The 8,852-nt window shown below is 40.1% G+C and overlaps 1 long non-coding RNA gene across 1 annotated transcript; it reads left to right on the top strand.

The window, feature by feature from the left end:
• Positions 1-4,486: 4,486 nt before the first annotated feature.
• On the top strand, positions 4,487-8,082 carry LOC129453885 (uncharacterized). Its single transcript, XR_008647610.2, has 4 exons — positions 4,487-4,783; positions 6,027-6,187; positions 6,326-6,482; positions 6,577-8,082. It is a non-coding gene; the product is annotated as an uncharacterized lncRNA (long non-coding RNA).
• Positions 8,083-8,852: the final 770 nt, after the last annotated feature.

Below are 8,852 nucleotides of genomic sequence, written 5' to 3'. Positions count from 1 at the left end.
ATTTATGCTATTATAGCAACATTACACACTAACTGAATTTCGAAAAATGGGATCAGGAAGAACGTGACCTTTAAACATATTATGCATTAAAATCAATAGATGTATTTCCATTAAAGATTTGTGCAAAACTTTAGCGTTACTTTCTAAATGTCGACAAAAACTATTTTGAAATGATGGTGTTTTCATTAACCGATATTATGCGACTGATGTGTAATTTTGTTGTCTCGCAATAAATAATTTGGGTGTGTTCATCCTCATACGGCGCCGTGCAGACAAACATACCACAAGAGTGATTCGAAAGCATACAGAGCAGTCAACTCCCGAATCGCGTTTCAAAATTTTTTGTGACGCCACATGAAGTCAACCACACCTCTTCTGTCTCGTCCTCCAATCAAACAAACCATGCTATATTTCACATCAGGTGACCTATAAGTGCGAAGAAACTGTTTCCATTGCAGTTTTGCGATATATTCCTTTTTCAAATTGCGCGAAAACGTTGCCCAAGTTTAAAAACTTTTTTGCAATATATCGGAATTCATGCGAAATCGCCACGTTTCCAAATTGCATAATTTGAAGAGTAATGGAAGCTAATGTGGGTGTACAGTTTTCACTATTAAAGGTCCCGTTCTTTCTGTGTTTTTGAAACTTTGATTGTGTTTACAGTGCGCAATATAACATGTGTTCATGTTTCACGTGTAAAAACGCTGTATTTTTCACACAATTTACTTACCTGTATAGCGCTTTTTTCACGGTCCTAAAAAGGGGGTGATGTCTTCCTTGTTCTATGAAGTCCCTCCTTTAGAAATACGTAACATGTTCTGATTGTGTAGCTTGTTTATTGTGTTGTGATTCGATAGTAGCTTAGCTTGCCGTTAGCTTAGCTTGCCGTTAGCTAGCGACTGACGTATTCCTGTGGGCGGAGTTTAGTCAAAAAACTTTTCTACTGACGACATTAAAGCAGGAAGTAGAGGGCTGTAGTCCAAACCGACGTTCGCTGTAGGATTTGAAAGGCGAATTCTGTTAAAGAAAATAAATCGCCTGGCAGTGAACTTTGAGCTTTTTACAGGAATTATTAATGCTATTATAGCAACATTAAACACTAACTAAAAAAATGGATCAGAAAGAATGTGACCTTTGAAATACCTCTGACTTAAAATAATCAAGTTTTATTTCATAGTTTTTAGGTGTCACATTCAAGCATGCAGCTGATTGGATATAATGTGTGTGTGTCATCAAGACTGTACATTTTAAAACCTTGTAAACATTAGCAGGATTTAAAGCCACATAACTCTCATTCTGAGTCTTTAAATGCATTTAGCATTCGCTTACTATATCTCCATTCACTCCGAGATGTTAGTTTTATGCACTTGCTGTGTGTTGTATTCACATAATTGTCACCAGAAGAGGGATTCTGTGGATTTTTCACTGTTTACCCAGTCGCCTTAGTGTACCGTCCCTTTGTTGTCGGTTTGTGAAAGGGAATATAAATGGTTGCACCGGGGATTACAGACGAGGATTTGTGCAAAGCAGCATGAGATAGATGGCAGTGCTGTGTTCGGTTTGCCTCAGCGCCACGGCCGTGATGCCTTCTCTTATGACGCACTAGCCTGCACGCTGACGCTCTCCGAGATTGCAGTCACTGAGGTAAATCGATGAAAAAACACCAGGCACTCACTGTCAACAACCGAGAGTGTGGGTGTGGATGGTGAAGTAGGCACACACACACACAGGACTAGCATGGTGTATGAATGCCGCAAAGGGAAACATAACCATAAATCCAACTTTCTGTTTCTACTTTATGCTCTCCCGAGTGACTCACTATGGTAGATGTGAAAATGTCAAGGGAATTAGCCGCCACCATAATAGACAACTTTATTTACCGGCACCTATCTCCGCAATTGGACGGGCGCACACGGGTTAAAGAAGTGCATTTCATCCCTCCTCTCTTTTTCCTGCGGGGAGTCGCAGAACAAACGTGTTTGTCATGATTTTTGTTGTCAACACATACCTGGAAGTACCATCACAATAGCCGTCTTTCCAGCACGTGTGTTTTTGTTATTGCTCACATTTGCATTGGTGTTATGTCACAGTGACAAATCTGAAATGTTTACACGTACTAGGTTAAGGGTGTCTTATTTAAAGTTACAGCTCACCCAATTCTGTCATTGTTTCCTTAAGATCATGTTCATAGCAAAATGCATGCTGTTAAAATTTACTGTATGTAGTCGGCATGCTCATTATTTGAACCATTGTTTTTTTTGCAAATGATTACTTTAAGTCTTCAAATTTACATTTATGCATTTGGTAGACACTTTTATCCAAAGTAAAGTGCATTACAAGGAGGATCGAACCTACAAACCTTTTGCCCTGCTATTCTATCTCCTAATCTATCTCTTTAACATTTTCTAAACGTTTATTATGAGCAAAAACAAGCCTGGCAGGATTTTTGTATGATTTCGAGCCCAGTCGTGTGGAAGCATGTGATGTGGAGGTGGAGGGGGCGTTTCGGAAGAGCGTTCAGGGGGTTGAGGAGAGTGTGAATTCGGATCAGACTTAGCTTTTTACAGTCTGATATTCAAATCCTTTGTCCTAATGTGGCTCTGTGAAAATTGACTCAGACTGAAGGCTGTGTAGGCAACTTCCTGGCCTGAACTCCACTCAATACACCCACACAGCCAGCCGGCTCTTTTTAGATACTCAACATTAGGTCTGGCCAAGACTCATAGCAGAGTGAGTGAGGACTAGAGGTAGGCTGAAAGTGTTGAGAATAACTTTAGCGGACCCAACGGAGTGCCTTGCGGACCTTGCGCCGTATAGTGCATAAAGCATGTAAAGTCCGAAGGACTGATAGATCAAATGCCAGTGATTTTTACATTTTAAATGCCCAAACATACACAAGCATGCTATGGAATAAAGCTATGAATATTCAGGACTATTGTTGGGGATAAGAATCAACAATAGATACAGCCTACTCATTTAGCCTGGGGTAGAAAAGACTCGCCCATAAAATTTTTGCAATGCAGAAAAATAACATTTGACAATATCAACATGGTAAGGTAAACAAATACAGTAATCTATAAACTATTTCACATTGCTTATAATTATCAACAAGCTAACCGTGTAAGGGAGGGTAAAATAACAGGCGGCATTTAAGAAAATGCCTTTGTTAAATGCATTTAATAGTACAACATGTACCTGTGATTACTTAATCCACTATTGTTTGGTTGGTTGGTTGTTTTGAAACAATTGCGTAATAAACTAGTACTAATAAGCACCTATGACATCATTGGTAGGTACTGTTTACTATTGATAGATCAAAATAAAGATTTGCAAATGCACCAGCACCTGAATCATAAACTGTATGACCGCACATAACTGAAACAGTCATTGTTTTTGCACTCCAATATTTTTATCAAGGAGATTGCGAATGAGGCAAGAGCGCCTCTGCACCGTTGATGAAATGCAGCAGTTCCTCAAAGATGGTGAGCACTTCTGCTTCAAAAAGAGCATCGGTGTGCTTTAATCAAGAGGACTTCTAACAGTCCTTGTTTAAAGGGGCTTCAATGAAAAGATTCATTGAATTAAGGTGTAAGATTGATAGAACGGTACTTGGACATACTCGTGCACAGAGAGGCACACACGATCACAATGTAAGACGTTCGCATTTGCCAGACACTTTTATCCAGTGCATTCAACCTATGCAATTTTTATCGGTATCTGTGGGTCAAACCTATGACGATTGCATGTTAAGCTACAGGAACTCGTATCATGGAAATTATTAGTGTGAAATGAAAACAGATTGAGTTATACGACAGAGCGTCAAGCTAAAAGCGCATGCAGTAGCAAGATGTATTATGCATTATCTCTATGGACCCTTTTTGGCACAGGTTTAATGTTTTTGCTGCTGTAGTTGTAGTCTGGCTACGAAAGCCAGTGAAGACAAAGACATGCTTTGAGCCAAGCCATTTGGAAACTACCCCTCTACCTTCATGCACGGGCCTAAAATCCCATCCAGAATGTAGACAACCCCCACACACTGACTAGATGCACGAAAGAAAAAGGGAGCATTAGAACAAAAAATGTGTATGTGTATGTGTATGTATTGTTTATATATATTATTTTTTGGTCTGTAATCAAAATGTGTATTTTAATACATGGATTGCAAAGAGTATATGCAGTATATTCAGAACTAGATAGACATATGAATATGTTTTTTTATGTAATGTGGATGGGCATATGGATAAAAAGACGGACAGATGAAAGGCGCTAGACTGATAAAAATAAGATATAGATAGACAGACAGGCAGAAAAATAGATAGATAGATAGATAGATAGATAGATAGATAGATAGATAGATAGATAGATAGATAGATAGATAGATAGATAGATAGATAGATAGATAGATAGATAGATAGATGATAGTCTGACCTGTTTTATAAAAAGCAACGTTTATGTTCCGACCGCGGAGCTTAAATTAAACTGGCTGAACAAAGCATGAATAAGCGCGATCGCACGCGGGATCCCCTTTATTCTCGCTCGCGCCGGCTGCTGCTCCGCCGTTGCTAGGCGACGGCACTCACAGCCCTCCGCGCGCTCGAGGTGCTTGACACCGGCTCGAGCGTCCCGTCTGGCTCCTCAGCTGTCATTTGAAATGTAAAGCGAATGAAAATAGATACACAGGCATCCTCAATTAGCACGACTGAAGACATTTTGTGCCGTTTTCCCCCCTGTTCTTTTTATGAAGCGGTATTAGTCATGAAAGGACGCCGTGTTTTTCTAAAAGGTGATGAAAGAGCTCGCATGGGTGACTACAAAGGGCTTATTTAGTGGGTTTATTTGATAATGTAATGAGGACTGTAGTGCTTTTAAGTGCGTCCTTTTGTTCTCTTTTTTACCTACGTCATTATAAACACTTTTTGCAATATTCATGATGAAACTTAGCCATGAATTACTCATCTTCATTACGGCTAATGAAGCACTACGATTGGTTTAAACGGAAGTTTTTCTTTGAGTATAAATAAAATCTTAAGGATATCTATGAACAAGTGCGCTCCAAAATTCACATTTAGAAGATATAAGCATTCATAACTTAAATCTCTTATTTTTGGCACACTGATAAATGATTTTTATGACATGCCCTGCTATGCATTGGCGGTTAAAAGAGGGAGGAGCCACTAAATATGCACCGCCCTAATTTGGGTTTCAGCGGAAATTGCATCAACGCATTTCCATTGCTTTAGCCTAATTAAGGGGTCTAAAATATTCTTCAACAGAGTGCCTCAGTATACATATGAGTTTAAAAAATGAGTAGTTTGAAAACTCAATTACATCATTTGCAATGCATCATGGGAATGTGCATGGTAGGTGAATTAATAACAGAAGCATAGCCTACTATTGCTTAACATCCTCTGAGTTCATGTTAGTTTTTGCATTTAGGCTATTGCACCTATTTGTTTGATGCAAACACATCAATACAGATGGTTTATAGCAGTTTATATCATCCGGTGTTTTGTCAAAATAAGTGCCTGCTGCACACGCGTCAAAACCTTTTATGATAAAAGAGACGCTCACGTTCACGAAATACACGCAAGACACTCCCTTAATTGTAAACTCTGATTACGCATGAGATTATGCGAGTATCTGGCAAACGCGAGCGTCTCTTTTATCATAAACCCTTTAGATGCGTCTGCAGCAGGCACTTATTTTGACAAAACACGTGATGCACATAAGTTCACTCGACGTACCGAACACGTATTTTGAAATGACGAACCACACACATGACGGGCTACATACATGTTGTGACGAACTTCGCATCGTGTGCCCTCGAAAAAAGAAGTTACTGGTCGCCACTGATTTATAGCCCAACATCCTAAGCATTTAAACTGTCTTGCACACACGGTAAGGTAGAAAACACAAAAACACACACCAACACACAAAACTGAGTTCAAACAATCACGCTATAGGAAAGACCATATTTTATGAGGTCAGGGTCAAAGCCCCAAATAATGTCACTTCCCTTTTTTCAGATCCAGATGCAGAGAGGAGTCAGGAGCAGAGTTGTTTTTAATCACCGGGGACGGCAGGAGTCGACTTCCTCTGAAGTTTGACCGTAAAGGTGATTTAAACCAAACAGCTAAACAAGGGAAGTTGCACATTTCTGTGCAAACAGATCCAATATTTCCTTTCGGTAGGTCTCCTACTAACTTGGTATTTTCTTACTTACGTGCAATAATCGTTATATAAGATTGTCTTGTCTCGATGTTGTTTAATGTGAATGAAGATAATCCATCATGTACAGTCTTTAAAACTGCTGGACCGTTTCCAGCAGGGGAGGTTAACAGCAGACAGGATATGCAATATTTCATATGAAATTGGAAACAGGCCCGCTTGAGCAAAACCAGGGCCTCTAGTAAACCAGACTGCAGGAGAGGGTCTCGTAAACATGAGGCATGGATTATTCCAGAATAGGCCCGGGGTCAGAGGTTTGTGCCAGAGATAGTGCGGTGCATGGAGTATAAAGATTGATTGGCGCATTTCGCCTCGGTCATTTATCAACCTTTCCTTTATATTTATCAGATGCAGTTGGAAGGCGCTGGCAAAGGGCATCGAATTATTAAGACTGGAGGTAAAAGCCTGTCATGGTCTGTATGTGTACGCCCTCATTTGAGGAGTACGGATTTGGCCAGCCTCACCCCCGCAGTGCAGCCAAGTCCCTATCTCACCCCCGCAGAAGCCAAAGCATCAAACCTCCTCCACGTCTGCGGCGTCTGTACCCTCCAGCCACCTCCCCAACATTCACTCCTCTACCACACCTTCTCTCCTCTCACATAATCATCTTCCTAGCCTTCTGGTCATCTGTGGAGCCTATTTTTGCATGTATTTGGTACCGGGTGCTTTTCTTCTTCCAGAATAGGCAATTTAGTTCAGTAACAGCTATGAATCACGATTTGCTACTTTCTATTGCTAATCAGATTTATTTTTCTGTAAGTGTATTTGACCCTGTCTGTGAAATTCAGACTAAAGTCTCATAATCTAATTTTGAGATTAAGCACTGTAAAAAAAGGAGGTTCAACTTAAAAAAGTAAGTTATCTAATTGCCTTAAAGGTGGTGTGTGTAAATTTTAGCAGCATCTAATGGTCAGATTGTAAATTGCAACCAACAGCTCACCCCTTAATTTTAAAACACATATGGTAGCCGTCACAGGAAAAATATGTTGTCATCTGAGACAACGTAGGGACAAAACGCGCTCTGTAGTGCAGTTTGTCCGTTTATGGCTACTGTAGAAACAAAACAGCGACTTCCATATAAGGGGACCCACAGTGTATGTATTTAAAAACGGCTCATTCTAATGTGGCATTCACACCAGACACGGAACAGGCGGCAAGCGCAAGTGATTTACATGTTAAGTCAATGCAAAGACGTGAATAGGCATCATGTGTGTTCCGCGCGAATTGAGTGTTGCCGCGGGAAAAGCGCGAGTCGAAAAATCTGAACTTTGGCGGATATATGCTCTTGTAGTGACGTGATTACAGGGAGCGAGCAGAGTCACAGAAGCCCCTCCCATGACGCAAATTGCTGCATGAATGTCTCAAATGACTAGAATTTCACACGGGGCTTTCATGCGCGAATGAAGCGAGTAAATTCAAAATGTTCAAGTGACCAACTACGCGCGAATAGCAAGTTTTTGTCGCCTCTACAGCTGCTGGTGTGAATGTACAGTAAGGGTGCATAATCTTTCAGTTAGTTCAGTTCGTTTTCACATATGTTGTTTTTACCGTACTCGAAACGTCGCAACTTACACCATGTGACAACTGTCAGTCTTGTCATTGGTCTCTGACAGCTCTGACCCCTATGACCACCCACCCCCCACATGTTTCCATGACAACCAGCCTGACACATAGACCTAAGCTTGCAAGATATGGAGATAAACTATGTACGTCTTTGTGAAGTTTCTTTGCTTTAGCGTGGCATTGAGCAACTGTTCTATTAAAGCCCGTCTCACAGAGCAGTTTGCTTAAAATCCTGTAAAATCACTATTTTTGTGTGTGGAGGACATCAGCCCAAACCTCCAGCAGACAGCGAATCTCTGCAATGGACCAAGATTGCCCTGTTTGCTGTTTACCGCATTTTTTTTCTTGAATTTAGTGTTTAAGAAAAATTTTCAAGATTTTTTTGCTTACCCCATTGACAGATTTTTTGGCTTTTTTTATGCACAAAATCACTTAAATTTGATATTTTTGGTCTAAAAACTAGACTTATTTTCTTGGGTCGTTTTGTTCATCAAGAAAAAGAATCTTAATTTAAGAATTTTTAGGTATTTTTACAATATTTTTTTTGAAAACAAGACAAAAATACTAAGAATTTTTTTTCTTGAAAATCATTTTTTGCAGTGTATTTAGGATGAGTTTTTGTACAAGACAGTAAATCACAAAAAATGACTTTACAGTACATAGGCAAAATCATATATTTGTATTATATTTGCTAGTTTAGTACAGACTCCTGACAGCTCGGTATGAGTTAGACAGTTTGACAGCTTAACCTCTACCACTAGTTTTCTTTGCGTTTCCCCATGAACATCGAGAAAAGGTTGGCCTGGGGTTAAATAATCACCAAAATCCACAGACGCAGGGGTGGCGAACCAGCGTGCAAACAGTTAGTATTTTGACTGGCTGGCCTATGATTCTAAAAGCACGTAACCTAACGTTATGACAATGTTTGTTTGCCTGTAATCCGAGGGAGAGGCTCTGCGTGGTCTCTCTGTTTCGGTTTTGAGACACTCAAATGCCTTTGGTATATTGTATCCAAGTTCCTCTCCTCTGCAGCTTAACCGTGTGGCAGCCCACAGAACCGC

The sequence above is a fragment of the Misgurnus anguillicaudatus genome, chromosome 23 (genome assembly GCF_027580225.2).
Source record: "Misgurnus anguillicaudatus chromosome 23, ASM2758022v2, whole genome shotgun sequence".
In the NCBI taxonomy this organism is placed as follows: domain Eukaryota; kingdom Metazoa; phylum Chordata; class Actinopteri; order Cypriniformes; family Cobitidae; genus Misgurnus; species Misgurnus anguillicaudatus.
This window is presented reverse-complemented; position numbering and strand designations above follow the sequence as displayed.